General features: G+C 43.8%; 1 protein-coding gene across 6 annotated transcripts in view; it reads left to right on the top strand.

Annotated features, from left to right (window-relative positions):
- The window catches only part of meis2a (Meis homeobox 2a), a 275,413-nt gene that overhangs the window by 222,840 nt on the left and 31,660 nt on the right, over positions 1–20,913 (top strand). The gene's annotated exons all lie outside the window — the stretch shown is intronic.

Raw genomic sequence — 20,913 nt, 5'->3', positions numbered from 1 at the left:
ATAAAAGAAAGAAAAATAAATGAATGAGGGAAACCTGGAGTTATAAATCCAAGACTCCATGTTCTTCTCTGACCGATGGGCCGAACCAGTACCAAACCATGACCCCAAACAGAGGGGCAGTTTTGATGCAGGAACCTAGCTCCAGTACATGCTTTCCTTTTGTCCTCCTTTAAGGAGCAACAGTTTTAAGTGAAACTTTAAACTTATAGCTAACTAAATTAAAATTAAAGCTCCTGTAAGAAACTTTTGTTTGTGCTATTTTTTGCGACCCCTGTGGACAGAGCTCTTCCTTTACTTTCTTTACTTTCTTTTTTGATTGTTTTCTGTGGCTACATATCATAGCAATAATCTCATCCTGCTTTCGTTTAACAGTCAAATCTATCAGCCTTAGAAAATGTGAAAAAAGTCTACCTCATATTTTGACACCTACCCTTCGGCAGAGATTTCAGGCAATGAAAAGAACTCGTAAAAACAGTCAGTCTTCATCATGCTGGTTGCTTGTGCTTTTGAGGCTCATGGAGACACACTGCTATAAATGTCAGTCTGTTTCATCACCAGCTAAAAACTCCTCACAGGAGCTTTAAAATGATGATTTTATCATTCATGCCGACCAGTTCAAGCACAGCTGAAAAGAGTCTCCATTAATGCGGGCGTTAACCAGTGAGAACACATCACACTCTGTGAGTAGATGAGTGCATTGTGCTGCAAACATCATTAGACACTACTGACAGTAGCTGCGGCCCCCCCCTCCCTCCACTCCCAATCCAAGCCCAACATAGCATTAGTCTCCATGACAACAGGGTGTCATCGTCAGGTCGAGCCCTCCTAGCTGCTCTCTCGACCGCCCTTTATAGAGGCACATAAAAGAGCCAGCTAGGGTCATTCACGAGACATGGGCGCAGGCGAGGCCGGACCCTGGCAACGGATGTTTGTCCCAAATGATAAACAAGTGTACAAGTCTGTCCCTGCAGAAAGAGAGGGCATGTTGTTTGAGCAGACTAAACAGACAGCTCTGCAGTGTCCCTAGTTTTTTGTTAAAGCCGCCTAATCCACGTGTTTTGTTGCAGTACAAGCAGCGTTCAACTGCTGGAGACACATCTGCAAACACTTTGAGACACCCGAGCCCTTTCTCCTTTAACATTGAAGTAGTGATACCAGATTTCCAACTTCATCTCTGCAGTGTTTGGACATTACTATGCACAGGAAGTTTTTAAATGCATGCAGAGTTTGTTTGCTTATTATCTTCACATTATCACATTAAAAGATTATGATTTGTTTCAACTTTAAAGCTCCTGGTTTGGGTTAAGTTCATCGGTACACCAACAACATAAATTTAGATTTCCCCACAGGAGCTTTAACATCAAAAATAGTGTCTTAAAGCCAGCAATAGCAACTATAATCTGTGTTTGTGATGTATCTTTAAGATCTGTTTGCTTTCACCTCCTCGTGTGAGTTTGGATAAAGAGAGGGTGGAGACAAAAGCGAAGGGGGTGTTTAGGGGTAAGCGTGAGGAGGGGGTAAAGAGGGGGCTCCTAAGGGTCACAGAGGTGGAAGCCTGGAGGAGGCCCACACACTAATCTGTCATGTGCTCGTTTGCCTTGGAGCCCAAAAGTCAGCTTCTCCAGTCAACCGTAGAAACCCAGGCGACGGTTTGGTTCACTGCCGCTGCCCGAATGTGCGACCATCAGTAGGGGAAAAAGAGTCATCACGTCACTTTTGGGACAATACCCGCTGCTTTGTGTGTTTGCAAAACACACGTAAGTGACAATATGACAGGATAGTTTGGAGGTGTTTAGCACGGGAGCATCCATAATGACTGTGGAGAAGATCTCAAGGGGGGGTTGAAGGTTGGTGCCGAGCTATTGTTGCCGAGCTGTGTTCTTATTTTGGCTGCTCAGCGACCCTGGAAAACAGAGACACAAGCCTGCTCAGTCTGCCATCTGTTGTACGACAGAGCGGCTACCATTTCAGGGGAAAAAGCGACACTAAAATAAGCTCAAATAAACCCCACCTTACTTGTAAGAAATGAGCAACAATAATTTAAGTGAAGCTGCAGCTCAGACGGTGCAGCACCCTGCACAGTATGTGACACCCTCTGCTTTGGCTCCCAGTGTCAACAAGGTGTTTCTTGTAGTCGGATTGAGCAGAAAACAGAATGAAAGTTTAGAAGGGAGATCGAGTGACTTCCCATTTTCACAGGCTGTATAATTATATGACGTGCCGCATCAACTTTGCCATGTCATTGCGCTGCGCTGTAATTTCCCAGTGTAAGTGTGTCACAGCTCTGTTTACATTGTGATCTGACAGAGTTGGTAGCCGTTCCGGAGGTTTAGTGCTGCATTAGAATGTAATAAGCCCTAATTCGTTTCATGCTCCGACATCAGACCTTTACACTTTGCCCCCTAATCCAGATCTGTCATAGTTCCACTTCAAAGCCAACTAAACCCACGTGGAATCCACTGACGTATAAAGCATGGCACATTAACCTTGCTTACACTTTATTGTGAGTATGTGAAAAAGAGCAGACATGTTGCTTTCCCACAGGCTTATTTATCTAAAATAGTGTGGATCATGTTACTGTGCATGTGTAAATGTACAGATTCCTGCATAATCCCAACACTTCTCCTCCCCCTCTCCCTCCCTCTCTGTTAATTTTCATTCCTGCCGTTTGCATTCTAATGCAGGTTGTTTAATGAAGTAGCAGAAATGAGAGCTTTCGCTAAGGGACTGTTTACGGCACATGCATAGAGGTGATTAAGCTTTCTCAAAGGAAGGAAGATATCCTCCTCTAAGACAACAGAAAAGGAAAAACATGGAAGAATGTTCCCGAAAAATGGGATTCAGTGTGAACTTTACGACTATGGCTCAGACCAGGAGCACAGCGTGAGTTTGAGCGGCCCCTGCAGAGGTGACTGCACATGCCTTGACCGCAGCAGAATACAAACAGAGCGAGACGTGAGGAGGGGCAGTCAGATTTATAAACTCACAGCTCTGAACAGCGAGAGACTCCTTCAAAAACATACAAGAGGCGACTTCTTTAAGGCCCAGGGATCCACTGAGAATTGGCCTCATCCCGGGAATGTTTCCCTGTGTTTAGCACAGCAGGGAAATCCTCTGCTGCTGCAGTCACAACACTGATCTGTTAGCTAGGACCTGGCTGAGCTAAAAGGAAAAAAAAGGAGCTGAGTGACGTCATTTGTAAGGCAGTCTGTGATAGCATACACGCCCCTGGTGGAAAACCCGGGTTATTAAGATGGTGGTGGCTGATTTCCCTTCTCTACACTTTCAGGGTTATCTTACTCATAACAAAATATATAAGAGGATTTTGGTTTCACATCTTGGAGCTGGTTTCCTTAAATTACCCCTTACCCTTCCAGGGGTACCGCCCTGCAGGCTAGCCTCACCCCCCCCTTCCCCATCCCCATCCCTATGGTTGATTGCGGGGTTGGGGCAAGAGCTGCTAGAGAACGGTGGCTGCTGCATGCTGAGGGGACCACAGAGGCCAATGAGATTCTGCTTCAGGCCTCCAAGCTGCCCCAGCAGTGCTTTGATATTCATCTCACACCAAGAGAAGAAAATGCAAAAGGGAAAAGGAAGCAGCACCAGCATGGAAACAGCAAACCAGGCTAAAGAAGAAGAAGGAGGGAGGCAGGAAGGAGAACAAGGTTGAGGGATGGAGGAGTAGAAATCAAAAGCAGACCTTGTGTGTTGCACTGTTTGGTTTGTCATGGGACCCACGCTGCACCAAATCCCACTCCTGCCATTTTGTGTGATTTTTTTTTTTTTTCTGCCCCCTCCTTTCCTCTCTCGCTCCTCTCAAATGTGTGCTTTTGTTTTGCCCAGTGCTCGGTCCAGGGGCTGGCGGTGGGATTCCAGCACAGTGGGGTCCTTATAACTGGGAGCCATGTCTCTTGTTCTCACCTCTTGCCCTAGCTTCCTCACCTTTTCATTTTTTTTTCCACCATTGATATCCTCTATCCCTTTTCTTCTCTGAACATATGGACTGGTTTTTAGAGAGAGAGCCCAGTCCACATCAAAGACTGACACTGAGCGGGTCAATTTGTTCCTCTTTTCCCCTACTTTTTACCCCTTTTACCAGCCTCTGTGGACCCTGCAGCCATACTGTATAAACACTGTTGTTTGAAGTGAAAAAAGAAAAGATTTTGTATCTGAAAAAAATCCTAATAATTAAAAACCATACATAAAACTTTTCCAGTCAAACTCATTACAATCAAATACAGTGTGTAAGATGCACTTTTAAATACCTGTTTTTATCTGAAAGTTAGTTGCTGCCTGATGTAACCAATGTATGCTGAAACCTGCTCCAACATCACTGCAAGAGCAACAGCCAACATCACATATTATAGCAACTTTACACTACTGAAAATCGGCCCCATTTATTGTGTATTGCTTGCAAAATTTGCATGGATTGGCAGCAACTGACTGGCCTAACAGTGACACTTTTTAACAGCTTTTCTCCCTTGTTATCTTCTTAATCCTACATTCAAAGAAAACAGTGGTAAAATGTTAAGTGAAATAAACCTTGTGAAGGGTTTTATCTTAAAATATCCTCAATTAAAGACAACAAGTAACCAGAGGAGTTATTCTGCACAGATCACAGACGCTGGATCTGCACTTCACAACTATCACTACAGGCAGAGAGATACACAACTGCACCAAAGCTTACATGGTGGACTTTGCTATGGAAATCATCACACAAATGACAATTTAAACCTGCAGTTTTAAACCTGTGGCTCCTGGGCACATATGGCTCTTTAGCAAATAGTTGCAGCTCTTTAAAGTCCTACTTAAATAAAAAAATCCCATCATAGTTAGAAAAATCATAATTTCTGAATCAAACAACTGTTTACAATTCATCCTAGATCTCACCATCTAAGCAATTAGCATTTTTCAAAACCTGGAGCACAAACATGTATGCGATTCTTGCAAAAGGGGAAAGAATCTTTTTAAGCTACCGCTGCTGTAGCTGTGGGACAGTTTTCCTTTTCCTCTCTATATGTACACCTATATGTAGCATCTTCACACAGGTTACCACCACCATACTTGGGTAGTAGGGGTGGCCATCCTGCCCTTGTCTCAGTCCTTATGTTTAATTTTTTGTGTCTACTCTTTTGACAGTATTCATCAACAGTTTTTTATATACAGATGCTTAAATAACATCACTTGAGGTAGCATAATGAGGATGATAAGGGCAGCAAGATGTTGCAGAAGAATGTTGAGATAAAATAACACTTGGTGCATTTACAGGAGGAATCTACAAGTGGATATCTCTCTTGCAGATGGTGATTCTATGCAAATAAAAATCAGTCAATAAATAGAAAATGGTAGGCAAATATACTTGGGTGGCTGTAAATTTACCTGAGTATCCCATGCATCATTTATGTGTGGGAAACACTCCTATTATCTAATTTTTCTAACAAATAATTGAAAAGTATCCATGGTTGCATTGCCAAGGGTTGATATCATTAAGGAGCATCAGAATAAATAAAATAACAATCCCCATCCCTAATTGTACTATAAGTCATGCTTTTCACTCCATTAAAACAATACTCATAACCTTAAATCTGATTTGTCTTCAGAAGAGAAACAGATATTTTCGGATTGTGACTCTTGCAAAAATATTTTTCCAGTGTGGCTCCCGATCAGGGCAGGGTCTAGTACCACTGGTTTAAACTAGAGATGCATGATATTGGATTTTTTATGCGGATATTTACATGTGGTTTGAATATCAGTCCTTAAAATGCAAAATTCAAAGTTTAAGAATAAATGAATTACCAAATTTTTGTCCTTCAATGAGACAAAGACTTCAGCTGACATAGGTCAGGTGGTCCAATCTCAAAGTAAACTAACATATTCATTCATATTGGCTGTAAATATCATGCAGATAATATGGTGCATCCCTAGTTAAAGTAAGTGTTTCCTTTGGGAGACCCCAGAAGCCAGAATTGTATATTGGTGATTTGTGTTCAGATTCTGCTGCGATTCTTAATTTTGCTTTACTCATATTTACAATTGAGTTGTTTTATCAAAGAATTGAATTCAAGGAGGAATCAGGTTGCTAACCAGGGACCTTCTAACAGTGATAACCACCACCGTATATAATCAGTTCTAATAATGCAGTCTGATTTATGAGTGTTTATGAGTGGGCCAACTTTCTCTTTATGAAAGCTTTACATTAGTTGAGGTCACATAAACACAAAATAGTGATTTTTCACAACATTTATGCTCATTTCTAGCTAAACTGACAGTGAATAATGCAGAAAATGTTTTGTTTTTCTGAGTATTTACCTAGATTTTTGCATTTTCCATGTATAACAAACTCTCCTTCTAAATTGCCTGCAGCTTCATCATAGTAAAAGCATGCAATTCTATACAAATGCACATGTGTTGTAGATATTAGCCTCTATGTGGGAAAATAGTCAGAAAACACCGATGGATGCAGGGCCCAAAAAATCAGATAAACAAAATTAATTTGTATAAATCCAAATCTGAGCAGATCAAGCCTTGGCTCCAGATGTGAATCTCTCTGAATATTGATTACAAGGGAAAGCGACTCCCCTCACATCCCCAGGCTCACAGCGTCTGACACACAAAGCACCTCTCTAAAGCCCATAAACCAGCTTGTACAATTATTTAGATAAAGAGGGCGACAACAGCAGTGCATGCCTCCCAAACCCCGAACCTCCTCCTTGGCTCTCATCCTGCAGCTCTCCTGCTCTTCCTTTTCTCCTCTTTCTCACTCAGCTATAAAGATGAAGAAGTTTTAAAAAAGAAGGGAGGGGGGGGTAAATGTGTAATTAGCCACACATTTCTGAATCCTCCTTAATGTTCATTACTGAAACCAGGGGCAATTACAAGTTCAAAGGGGTTTAGGGCACCAGCAGCCTCGCATAATCAGTCGCAAATTAAGCACAGCTCATTTGTCACAGCGCAGCATGCACGCCTGTATGTGCGCACAGAAACACACATGCATGAATGCTGTCAGAGTTGAGTCATAGACGGGCTGACAGGCGTCAATTTCCACACAGGAACAAATCTCAGCTACCCCAAGGCGTTAGGTTAGGTCGGCCAATCCTCTTACGCTCTGCTGCTTTGTTGTCGCCAGACAACAGCAAACACCATGACACCTTCGCCATCAGCCTGCACGACATTATACTGTATCCTGCTTGCATTCATCCTCTTATAGGTGTCCTGTTTGCTTCTACAATCCCCGCCACCACCTGTCCTGTCCCGTCTCCATTTTACTTTTCCTCTTGTCCGTCTCCTCCCTCCTACAACACGTGACAGTGTGTGTTTCATGTCTGTCCCCAGAGGTGTATCTCGGTTACCTCTGGGGCCGGGTCACAATGGCTAATCCTGTCTTCAGGTGGCTGTTTAGCGCACTGAGAGGAGAGCTCGCAGAACCGGAGGTGAGCTCATATTACAGGACTCCCTGACCGGGGGTCACCTCCGACACTGTCGGAACACGCACACGCACGCAGACAGAACCACGCGCACGTGCAGTGGATGTACACAGACAAGTTTTCCCACACAAACACGTCGAGTCCTCTTATCTATCCCAGGTGGCTCAGCCTTTATGTCCCTTATTCTTCTTTATCTGTCTACTGTACGACTCCTCTTGTACTCTTTCCCCCGTCTTCTCCCATTCCCAGATCACTCGCACTCTTGTTCACATTAGGATTCCCTGATATGATCTCCATGAAGACTTGCTTCAGTGGCCATGCGTTGCCTGTCCTGCCCAGCACCCTCATTGTTTGGGCTGCTCTCACATGGGGGACACATTCAGGTCTCCAGTGGATTGTATGGAGCCTTATCGTGTGCTGCTCTGCATAGAGGGAGAGAAAGAACTCATTTTTCACTGCGGGGAACGACATCCATCTCAGCAGCCAAACGCTGGGCTGTTTCATTAAGTAGCCCATCCAGGCAGACAGATGTGTTCCCCACACAGCCATGTTTGCCTATGCAAGAGCGTGTATTAACCCACAATCCTTTGGGGGAGATTAATAGGCTAGCAGCCCCTTTCCATTGATTATCTCCATGCTATTTTCCCCTCCTTCCACTGGCTAGATATTAAAAACTAATGAAGCCTATTGAAAACGGGAACCGCGAGGCTCTTCACGGATCATTTTCGGTTATTTGGACTCAAACAGAGAGGGATCTCTTTAAGGCACAGTTTGAGTCGAATTAAGAAAATAAATGTGGAGAGGAGTGTTGGAGAAGAAATGGGGAAAAAAGCAAAGAGAGGATAGAGAGTGTGACTGTAAAAAGATGTGTGTTTAAGAAAAGACAACTCCACTCTGACACATGGAGCGGAGACACGGCAGATGTTAGCAATTCCAGAGCATAGCAAAGCATTCCTAGTGTTGGAACCACGTCCTAATTGCCATAATGGAGGTGGTAAGCGCTGACAGTAATGGAGTTGTGGGGATCCATCCCCAGCAACCTGAATTAGGGGCCACTTGGCAGATCCACTTCAAGATGGCCTGGATGCTTTTGTTTTCTCTGCTCAGAACTTCTGACATAATTTTTCATGTGCTTTCCACCACTTTTGGATGCTGGTGCAATTTCAAGGAAGGGGCGTGTGAGATAGGTGGGTCGGATGACCTCAGGCGACGGGCGAGCAAAGAGTTAAAAGCGTCCATGTGATGGGCTCACCTCTGCACCAGGCCTGGTGAAAGGCGGCGGGGTGCTGTCGGGGAAAATGACTTCCTGAGACATTACCATCAATCACCAGACAGGTCAGGCCCCCCGATCCAGCCATCAGGATGGAGGAGAGAGGAGAAGAAAGAGGGGGGATGGGGGATTAGACTAGAGGGGATGAAAACAGAGGAAGCCTGAGTTAAGGCTTGTTGTGGAGCAAACTATTAACAATCTCTTTTTCTCACTGTCCTGACTGTTTTATGTCTCTCTCTCACTTTCCATCTCTATGTCTCTTTCTCTCCTTCTATTTTCCGGTCTTCCATAAAAAAACTGAGGCATTCAGGGACGGCCCCTGCTGGTCAGAGTCCTCTCCCCGGCTCAATTGCATCATTAATTATTCCGCAGGCAGCAGGCTAGAAATCTAAAAGAGAGGAAGGGGAAAAAATAGAGAAGGGAGCAAGAGTTAGATGGGGAGATGAGGGGGGGAGACAGCTGTCTAACACCCCCAGTTTGGGCTTGCTTTCACTCTTCTTTCTCTTTCTTCTTTCTGTAAATGAAGGATGGGGAAAGAGAGGGAGGGGCTTGGGTTACCTCAGCAAGCGGTTGTGTTACATTCCTGAGAAGGGACGGGGTAAGAGGGGAGGAGGGGGGTGGTGGTGGTTCAACGAGTTGTTGAAAAGAACACAGACGCTTGTCAACAGCCACCGAGCTGGGGAGCCATCCTGCCTTTGCTTTTAGGCCCGGGGGGTCAGTGACCTTCTGTTGCACCCAGATAGAGAAAAAACAGAAAGGTACAACAAGTCGCCATAAGGTGCGTGTCACTGCTTGTCAAAGAAAGAGGTCATTTAAAACCTTAAAAATCCTTCTTTTACCCATAAACACTGTACATGTGCGGCGAAAGATGAGCAAAGGAAGAGAGGAGAGGGAGAAAGCGGCGGGTGCTGCTGGCAGTCGTGGCAAAATGGCCCATTAGATTTAAGGAGTAAAAGTTCATCAGCTTTATTAATGGGAAGATATATAAATGAAGTATGAATTACCTGACTTTTATGGAGTGGCGAGAGTGAAACTGGAGTGTCTTATGATATAATGTTTTAGTGAGCTGCTCTGAGCGCTCTGATGAGCAGGCTGCAGAGAGGAGGAGGAGGAGGAGGAGGAGGAGGAAGAGAGAGAGGGAAGTGTGCTGAGGTCCCCTGAGTCCAGTGGCTGGAAGGTTGCCTGATTGTTGCTAACATGCGTAGCTGATCGGGTTAGCTCGAAGACAGGGACGTTCGTAGCTTCCAGGCGTATTCTTTGCGTGTCATTAGTTAGGTAGCAAAAAAAAAAAAAAAAAAAATCGCCGGCATGAGAAAAAAGGTTAGCCACATGTCTGATTTTGTCGCATGTGCATGCAAAACACGAGCGTGCGGCTAATGCCTGCAGATGTGTGCACAAGTTTGCCCACTAATGCAATGTATGCAAGCGCACAAACAAACACACACGCACCACACCATCCTGTAATAAGCGGTAAGCTGAGCTAGCTGATGGTCATCCTCCCATGGGGCTGCTGGGTGGCTGCCAACTTCCTGCCTGCTTTGTCAGTGGATAAAGCCCCGAACAAACGAGAGGGCTGTAGCTAGGCAGGCCAGTCGGGTCAAAGATCAGCCCGAACCCCCGGGCAGGATTGAGCCTAAGAGCACTACAAGGAGAGAGAGGGAGAGAGGATGGAAGAATGCACTTAAAGATTGGCTGTTATTAACCAGGCCTAAAAGCTCTATCCCTGCTTTACCACTCCTTCTTCTCTTCTTCCATCCTCCTCTACTTTTTCATTCTTTCTTCTCTTCTCTTCTCTTCTCTTCTCTTCTCTTCTCTTCTCTTCTCTTCTCTTCTCTTCTCTTTCTTCTCCCTCGTTCTTCTTTTGTCGGCACTTCACAGAGGCATTTTAAACTCTCGTCACATGCCGACTCCGCTTTGAGGAACATTAAGAAAAGTGAAAGATCCTGAGGGCATTTGTCAGTCCACACAGACCCGTGCAGCCAGCCGCCCCTGGGTGTTGAGCAATGACAGGAGATATCTCCTTGACTCATACACCCCGAGATGAAAGGAGAGCTCAGAAGACGTGCGTCTCTGAAAGGCAGAAAGAAAAAATGGTATGCAGTAAAAGAAGAAGAAGAAGAAGAAGAGAAACAACAGGTAGGGATGGGGTGGTGACTGATCAGGGGTTGGCTTGGCTTTGTTCCATGGAAGTACTTGTGATCTCAGATGAATGCACCTATGGTTACCATCAGCTTTGCTCCTCTTTCATAGAAGGATCTGATTGGTCTGTTCGGCCTATAAGATCATGTCTTACTTGAACTGGAGAAGCAAGGGAAGTAAAGGCTGTCCATTCACAGGGAGAGAAAATTTGACATGCTTGACTTGAGCACATTTAGCATCATTAGCAAACAGGAAGTGTCCCCTGCAGCTGTTTTTCAGCGGGGGAAGGGGGGTTCCTGCCCACACTGTAATGGACAAATGTTACCCTCCATGTTTGCCTTTGATTTTTGACCTGAAAAACAAAAATTGACATTACAAATGTCCTATGATATCTTCCAAATTGGCTTGACATTCCACAGCAAGGCCCGGGGGGGTTTCTTGTTTGTCCTCTGTAAGTGGTTGTGCTCTTGTTGTCGTGTCCCCAGGCTCGCTATTAGAACGTAGTGGCCTTTCTCTGGAGAATGTGGAGTCTTAAAGAGGCAGAGACGAAAGCGAGTGAGAGAGGGGCGACAGATTGTGTATTTGAATACTTATGCTCATTAAGTTAATGCACAATGAAAGGGAGAACCGTCAAGTGGAAACTCTCAGAAAGCTTCTGTTTGAACAGCAAGCATGCTGGCTTTTCTCTCCGTCCATCCGTCCATCTCTCTGCAAATTAATCTGTTTCTGTTTCAATTGGAGATCAGACCCTCTTTACATTGACTCGGGAGGTTAAACGAAGTCTAAGGAACACAAAGAAGTAAGAGGATAAACTTCAAGAGACCTTGTATGTTAATTTTTAAGTCCTTCTTCCAACACACTATCAACATGATTTACTGTGCTTTCCCAGCATTCTGTTCAAAGATCTGTGTGCCAAAATAGCATGTAATAAACTAGACTGAGCGGATTTTGAAAGAAATTAGAATTTTATATTTATATGTGAGGCCAAACAAGGTAGTTCTGCTTATATTTATCCAATAAATGTGGAATCCCAGAAATAATTTTCCAGGAATAATTGGGAATAAAAAAGTTATTAACTTTTTTTGATGGGTAAAATCTTTTGTTTCCACTCATAATCCATGCTAAAGGTATTCTTAAGCCAAGTCTCGGTTTTGAAATCATTGCTTTTTTACAATGTGTGTGTATGTCATTAAAGCAGAGCTGATGTTTATTCAAAGGCTTAGTGTGCTCACTGCTCTTAGCCGTAGCTCCCAATGACTTTATGACCAGCCACACTGACAAGTGTTGTGGATATGCAAGCAGAGTGGGTGGGTCTCCTGCTTCGACAGGCGTGCCAGGCCTCTAATGATCCGCTTATAGGCCCTAAAAGACCCTCGCAAAAGCAGTCAACCTGTCACCTAATGCCACCAATAAATAAAGCTGAAGCAGATTCATTTTTTAAAAAGAGGAGCTATATGTTATTTTAGTAGGATTAAAATGCTCCAAAAGGGGACAATCCAGAGTCATTGCAACAAGATGTTTCTAAGATTCCTCCAGAGCGAGCATGGCTGTGTGCTGACATCAGGCGAGCTGGAGAGCGAAGCAGCAGAACAGAGCTGGGTGCCCCTGAGCAGCCAGTTACCACAACAAAGCCAACAGACTGGTCTGAAAAACCAGGCCAAATTCCTGCCCTCTAGGACCTGGCTTAAAGCTTCAACGGAAACTTTGAAAGAGGTGGTGGTGGTGGTGGTGGGGGGGTGGTTGGGGGACGAGACGAGATGAGATGAGAGGAAGAGAAGAAGAGTGAAGAGAGGATACGAGACGAGGCCAGACGGGTTAGCACGTAGCGAGAAAGAAAAGGGATAGCTGCTGGGGCCTACATGGAGAGCGGCAGGAGAAGGAGAGATGGACGGAAATGAGAGAGAGGAGGAGAGCAGGCCCCCTCTGTGAGGATGGAGGGATCGTATTCCTCCTCTTGAAAGCGGTGTGGTGGAAAAAGAAGCCATGAACTTGATCTGACGATTAAACAGGCACATCTCTATGGCTGCAGGCCACAAATGAGACCATGTCCACAACACAGCGCACAGTTTGTGTATAAATCTGATACATCTATTAGGAGCTTTTTGTAGATTCCTCCCAAAATAATGATTTGTTTCTTTATTGGATTAAAGTGAGAGTTTATTATCATTATGCATGATAGCATTCAGAAAAAAACATCTCTCTTTTTCGTGGGTCGATCCGTAAAGTCTGGAGGTGCATTGGGATTGTGTGGGAGTGATTGCTATTTAGCCTCATGCAGCTTGGTACAATCAGATGCCTATATCTCATATATCCTCCAGGGCTCCTTCCTCACCCTCTCCCTCTACCCGCTTTGCTCTTACCATAGCTTTGGCAGGCGAGCGGGGGCAGTTATGCCGTAGAGCTTCTCTACAACCTTGCACCATCTCCAGTGAACATAAATTAATGGTGTAGAGCAAACAGGCTGCTGGCTGAAGTCCAGGAGCTGGCTTCAGGAGCCCAGCCAGCAATTGTTGTGGCGGGCCATGGCAGCAACAGCAGCAGTAGTACTGATGCACTGCCAACCAACCAGCCAGCCAGCCAGTCAGAGAGGCAGACAGACAGACTGGGGGCCCTTTTGCTCTATAATAGATGCCGCGGGCCTCGCCAGTCCGCCTTGTATTCGCGATCATCTGCGTTTTACTGTCAGAGGGCAGTCCACTGAGGGACTTTGCGCTTATTGTGGAAGCTGTGGTGTGTAGGGTGAGAGAGGAAGGAGAGCAGTGGTATGTTCTGAATGCAGGTCGTGTGAGGTGTAGATATGGATGTACTTTCATTTGCTGTTATCAGAGGTTGGCATGCAGTGCGTGTGCTTCGTAGTTTGGCATCATGTGAGCACTGTTTATAAGTCGCCTGTATCGTCAATGCCTGTTTGTGTGTGGCATTCTTGCCTGTTTTCAGACTGTTGTCAGGAAGCTCTGTGAGTCCTATCAAAATAAAACAAACAGCCGAAAAAACACCTTAGTCTCTGCCACCTATACTAATTAAACCCCCTCATTTTAATTCTTGTAAATGAAGAACTAAGGTTATTGCATGAACAAACCACAGCAAAAGGAACTTGTTTTGGATTGAGAAGGAAATAAAGAAACAATATAAAGGTAAATGTTTGGTATCAAAAGGTGCAGATGACTTTGGCCTTGTGTACTGAGCTGTCTGCAGATCTTTTAAAGTGAAATAAGACATTAAGGAGCAGTGGCTGACTTATTTCTCATCACTGTGGCTGCAGGGGGAGGCTGCAGTGGCATAACCAAAGTTGCACAAATCGACAAGAAAGCATGCAATTAATGGGATTTAACAAAACAAATGCACTAGACCGTAATCAATTGCATTTAATGCATTAATGCTGACAGCCCTAATTGAGATAGAAAGTTACTGAGGAAAGGCAGGAACATTTTATACCATTAAACTTTGCAGACTTCATCTTCAACAAGCTTCTCGTTTCACAACAACTGCATGAAAATGATTATAATCCACTTGTCCTGATAAATTTGATTAAAACAATATTAATCGTCAAAGAAGTGTGCAACTCTTGTCTTAATTGTCAGTTGTCAATCCATCTGATGTTTACAGGCAGAAATAATGAACTAAATCCTCCAATTCAAACCTGAAAATCTGTCATAAATCTGCAGCCACATATTACTCCGTGCATAGTAAACACTCGTGATGGATCCACAAACTCTAACTGGATTTATTTGTCATATCTGTTTGATCTCCCAGCTATGCAGATATGCATTCAATCCCATTGTCATTTGTCAAAGGAGCCAATTGTATCATTATTAACAACGGCAACTTCATATTTAAAATGTGCCAATCTTAGCCCAACTCAGAGCAGAATCCATATTAAAATGTCATTCTTATATTTGATTGCGTTTATTTTTCTGACAGTGAATATTATTATCACCCTGCAGTCACTTTGATTAAAAACAAATACGATTCCAATCAATGCGAGGAAGGCGTATATGAAAGAGATATAATGCTGCTGTGAACTACCACAAAGTCACAGAGAATCCCATCAAATGCTCCAGACACTTAAAACCATTATTCTGAGGAAAGTTATTCTATGAAAATAAGTCAAGTAAAGCTACTTAAATGAGTTTTTAGCTGGTTATGAAACAGAATTACTCATGTCTCTTTAACACCAAGAAAAACAAACCATCAGTAACATCTGACAGTCCTCTATGCAGTGGTCGCGGGATCGAACCTGAACCTGGGCCCTTTCTTGTGCATGTCTTCCCACTCTTTCCCCACATCTGTCACCTCACCTCAGTTGTCCTATCAAAATAAAGGCAAAATCACCCCAAAATAGTCTTAAGGATCATGGATGACCTTCCAACTGTTCCTATGGGGAAGTCTCAGAGGTTGTGACCCTGGAAGAACTTGGACACTACGTCGACAGAAGGACTCATCTTTTCTGCAGAAATGGAAGAAGCCACTAGAACTTTTTGGATTTGACTATAATCTGGATCTTAATAGATATTAGAGTGGACAGTTGGAGCATTTTTCCATTTAGAGTTACAGACACAAGAGTGTCACATCCCTATAATTAGGGTTACTTTACAAGTACAGTGTCTTATTTCAGTGTCACAGCACTGGATCATCCAGTCCACGCACTGGTTGTGGGAACAATTCCCTGGTCTTGGTGCAAGTTTGGCGCATGTCATCCCCATTCTCTCTCCCACATTTCCTGTCTCTCATCAGCTGTCCTATCTCAGACGCCTCCCCTTGCAGGCTACTACTGTGAGATAACGCCTCTTTCAAGTTGGAAATACACACTAAAACTTTCAAAATAAAATCTGATCAAACTTCTGGTTAGGATTAGGGTAAGGGTTAAGGGAAGGGTCAGGATACCAAAAATTAAAAGTCAACAACCTGCCCTGCACAGCCTGATTGTGAAATGTTTAATAAAGAGTCTTCTTACAGGAAACTCTAACACAGCTTATGTAACTAAGGCTAAAGCTAACAAAGCTACTTGACGCTGATGAGGCTAAAGCGAGCCACTGTTTGCATATGAACTTCTAAAATTGGTCTAAACATAATTTATTTGACTGGATTAGACCTCTGACCTTTTTCTTACATTTATTTATTAAATATTGCATAGTCTGTTATGTTTCAATTTCAGTTTATGAATAAACTGGTATTGAAAATCACCGGCTAAAATTGCTAAAAATAGGTGGTGTCTTACAGTAGTGATCTGCAGAAGGGGCGTGTCAGAGCTGCAGTTTGCACCAAGACCCCTCTTGTAAAAATAGGTGCTTCTTTGTTCACAGGGGCCGCCAAAATCAACATAACCTTTAAGTTCCTTACAGGAGCTTTAATAAATTCACTAAAAAACTAATAAAACAAAAATTAAAGGAAAGATGAAAATCACCTAATAACCCAATCCAAGCCACTTACTAACTGGGGCTAAATCCCACTAATAATGATCAGGAGATGCCCTTGTGTTGCCATGACAACTGAGGTAAACAGCCAATGGCCTGTGATTTCCAGGGAGTCATTAGCATGGAATAGGTTTTGCAAGCCACTGCAACCTCGCGACCTAGCTCTATAACTCATGTCACACGGTGATGATGTCATTCATCAATGGGGTCCGCCAGCCCTCTCAGGCGAGGGGGCTGCAGGTCGGGTGAAGCGGTGGGTGGGTTGGGCGGGGGGGGGGTCGAGAATGGAGCTGCAGGGATAATGATCGGGCTGTGGGATTTGACGACGGCAGCAAATAGGTGTCAGGAGAGTATGAATGTGATGTATGGCGAAGCTGGATGTTGAGGGAGTGTGGATGGGAGCAGAGCAGGAGTGGGCGAAGAAAAGGTGTGTGCGGCGTGAAGCGAGAGTGTGTCCGGCTGTAGATGTGGTTATTGTGAACGGTGAAACGCCAAGCTGGGCTCAGGGGGGGTTTAAGGAGTGCGCACAGTGGATGATGGAGCTACCTTTAGCTTGTAATGTTCTGCAACCACAGGGGCCATTACATCCAGCACTATCAGAGAGCACAGAGAGCATCACACCCTGTAATTTAGCCAGCAGTCGCTAACTCACACATACACAGGGAGAGAGAGAGAGAGAGAGAACTCGATTCTCTCTGACTGGCAGAGTGTGATCCACCTGTGTTTATGTGTTTGTGTTGATGTTTGGCTGCACATTTCCAGGTCAGATTAGAATTGGACGACATGTGTGCATCAGAAAAAGTGCACAGTCGTGCCATTAACAGGCTCAGGCATAATTAACAGAGCCGTTTCGATCGCGCACAGCAAATTGAGGTTGCTCATTTCTGGCTCTAATTATTTATAGACCGGCTGTTTTACGTTTTGCGGTCAATCCTCTTTTAAGGATATTGGCCTTGGTGTTTGTAACTGAACATATTGAGCGGATCCAAAGCAAGTGGGGGAGATTATCAATACCATCTTTGATCTTGCTCTGTGTTTGTGTTTCATCCATTAAATAAGCATGTCATACAGTCTCCTGAGAGTACAGAAGGACATCTCTGGGAAGAAAACCATTAAGCTCTCTGACTTTATGTGTTTTGTGTAATATTAAGTCACAATTTAAGCGCTTTTGAATATGATTTTTTCCTATTGGGTGATTTAGTTTCATATTTTCTACCGGGGCAATTAACATCAAGAGGTTACTCAGAGGTCTAAACAGCCGTTCTCCAATTTCACGGCTGCTGCAGCCTTGTAACCACAAGGCCCACCATGCCGACTCACTTCTCACGTCCGTTTCTGTTTGTGTGTGTGTGTGTTACGATTGCCACCCCACACACCATTTTCTGTGGCTGAGAATTCACCATGCTTTGAGGAAAGCTGCCACAGCGTAAAGTGTGGGTGGGCTGCAGTCACAGCCGTAAAAAGTGTGTGTGATGGAGACAGGGAGGGGGTTAAGGGAGAGGTGAGGGAGTCGAGTAAGGGGCCATTTTCTTTTTTTTCCATACTCTATAATTTTTCTCCTTTTGCAGAAAAACAAACAGGATAAGCTTAAAAAATTACAACCCTAGTTGTCTCCACTGACACCCAAAACAATGCAAAATGAGAAAATCAGCAAATATATAAAACAGAGAAAACAAATAAATTGAATACACCTTTAAATAAGTATAGAATTGGACAAGGGAGGCTAATTTTTCAACTAAAGTACCACCTATTGATCAATTTAATGTGCACTAGTACAGACCCAAATGCACAGCACCACAGCAAAATGTTATGATCTTACTGTTTATCTTTATACTATAGTTTGCAAATGGTTCTTTGCAGATGATTTCACACAGCAGCAGAGGACTCCAGGTGGGGAGCAAGAAGGGATTTCTGCACATAAAAATGCAACTAAAAGGCCATGTTTAGAGCTGCAAAAATAAAAGCATTCTTAAGCTACTTATGTGTTCTGAAAGTAGTAAAATATTCAGACAAAAATAGTTTGAAAGCTCATGGAGGAACGGCGGCAGGCAGGAATTAGAAAATCCTCTGTCTAAAGTCTGGACAAATGTTGTCACAACGCTCATGTATGGTCAGTTTCCATAAAACCATCCGGTTTGGTCTAGTTATGCCATGGTTTAGCTTATTCAACTTGAATCTATCCCGTGCTTCCATAGCTGATGTCCATGCGGTTTCACTCGTTGTGACAGGTCGTTGTGAAAGGTGCAGTGTGTAAAACGAGCACCATCAATCAGATTCTAGATTGTTACTGTCACCTCTGATAATAATTGTGGCAACCAGTGGAATTTTAAAAACACAAGTTTCTGTTATTTTCTCCCTTCTGTAGCACTGTAAAAACATGCAGAAATCCAATATTACAGACTCCATGGAGTTGACCCTGCCTATGCATAAATAGAAGACTTTTCTAAGTTGATTAAAAGATGAAGCTGAATGTTAGTTCATGCAGGACACAGGAGTCAACGCCCAGACATGATCAGGTGATAGCCGGCTGATCCCAATTATCACCTCCAATCTTCCCACAGCCAATCACAGCTCTTTCTCTCAATACAGCTGTGAATTTAAATATGACATACTTCTCACTAATCCCTGCTTGCATTAATGCGGCTGCAGCACTCTACTGGTGCTGGCAAGGCTTAATGTCCTCCACCCCAGCTGCCTCCTTTATAGAATAAGGCTTGTTGCACCCTCCTTTAGATTCATACTATGGATTAATTGCTTTAGAACTCTATTCAATATGCATTGTCATAAATGAATCTATCCATACTGGGATTTCTTGCCGCGCGCTCCCTGGAAAGTCAGTGCATGCAGCGTGACAAACCCAGGGTGCATCTTTTGAGCAGAGCCGTTTTAATTTGTGATGTTGTTCATATAGGTCTGCAAATATATCTATAATTGGATTGGGTTTAATTGTTATCTGGCAAGTGTTTGATAAAGCATCCAAGACAAGGGATTCAGCTGTGGCTCTGTTTTAACTGGTGTTTGAGATCTGGGTAAAATGTAGACAGTTTTCAGTGTAATCTGTGTAATATTTCCAACTGGATCAGGCCGTTTCTAAGACAGAGTGAAGTTGTGTTGAAGGGGGAATTTCCTGTGTATGTTTGTCAGTGCACGGGGGCAGCAGAGGACGATGTAGCCTGACATAGGATGCAAAGGAGTCTGGGAGTGAGTAAAAGGCTTGGAGGGATATGAGCTCAACCAAATAGGATTTTTTTTTAGTGTCGTGTCTATGTGGTCGGAGTAAATCTCCTTACTCAGGGGTTTTGTGTGCGAGGGGGGCTTTAACGTCCCCACTCTCCTTGATGAGACATCTTTCTTGTTTGTTCAAACCATTCATTACGTGGTGGCTGCCGGACGAGCTATGCCGCTGGCCGGCGTATTTATCACCGAGCTAAAGCGAGCTCTGGCTGACAGTACGCGATTGATGACCGGGTCCGGGCCTGAGAGGCTGAGGAAGCCTTAATACAATGTAGATGACCCACTCCCATTTCCAATTTAGACCGCTCTCTCTCCTCGCACACCTCCGAACCACATCATCTCAGTTTGTGTTTCTGTTTGCGTATGAAAATGAGTGGGAGGAAGCCTGATATAACGCAAGCATGTTTTGATGCTGACCGAGGTCAGAGCTGATGTGAAAACGCCAAGAGTGTAAGGGGGAGGGAGAGCTCTTATTACGCACCGGCACATGAGGATGTCAATGTGTGTATCTGTTCTTTTGACATGTTTACACACCCCTCTGTACACGCACGCCGGGGTTAGAGAAGAATTGCAGCATCTTCCTTTGCCAAGGAAATGTCAGCACCTAGCAATCAAAGAAAGCATTTCTATGCAAGCTTTATCATCTTTTCTTTGTTAATGATTTTAGCATATTAAAAGGAACTACATACACAAGTGCAAATCAGATTAATCCCCCTCTACAGCCGGGACTTATTATTTGTCCAATCTCAGGCTTGTTTGTTATTAATTGAGTACATTCCTCCGACCATTTTTTCATCTCTCCTTTAATTAAAAGCGACCACATTTAGAGAGACAATGCTACCTGAAAGAAAGAAAGAAGATATGCGACTTCACTTACATTCATCATTCCAGCAGCAAATGAGAAAATAGTTCTTGAGGAACTGTTATCATTTCATGTTAGAACTGAATTCAATTAACGCAGACATTAGCAGCCTTTATGAAGCTTCCTTAGTGAGCGTGGAGGAGGAACAGAGCTGAAAAAAGGGTTTAAGTCATAAGGCTAAAGGTGTTTTCCTTGAGGGGGAAGAATGTGTGTTAATGGAGCTTGAAACCAGAGGAGGATTTAAGTGTCACTTTTAAAAAAGGCATTTTTGTGCACTGTGATTTGCAGGTGTCATGTCTGTGAATATTTCGACTCTCTGTGCACACGCATGCGGCTGAATGAAACACATAGTGTCTCATTTGTTTCGTTTGCGTGCGCCCCGACTCCTAATCTGGCCCTTAAAGACATCTGTCACCAGCGATCACTGTTGTTTTGTCATGCTTCATAGCAAGCCCAGGGGGAGAGAGGCAGCCCAAGGTCTGCCATTTATATCAGCCCATGTTCTCTAGATTGGACCTGACACAAATAGTATCATTGCAGCCTGGGTCGCAGAATTACATTTTCAGGTAA

The sequence above is a fragment of the Cheilinus undulatus genome, linkage group 18 (assembly GCF_018320785.1).
Source record: "Cheilinus undulatus linkage group 18, ASM1832078v1, whole genome shotgun sequence".
NCBI lineage: Eukaryota > Metazoa > Chordata > Actinopteri > Labriformes > Labridae > Cheilinus > Cheilinus undulatus.
Note: the sequence above shows the minus strand (reverse complement) of the source record. Positions and strands in the feature narration are given on the sequence as shown.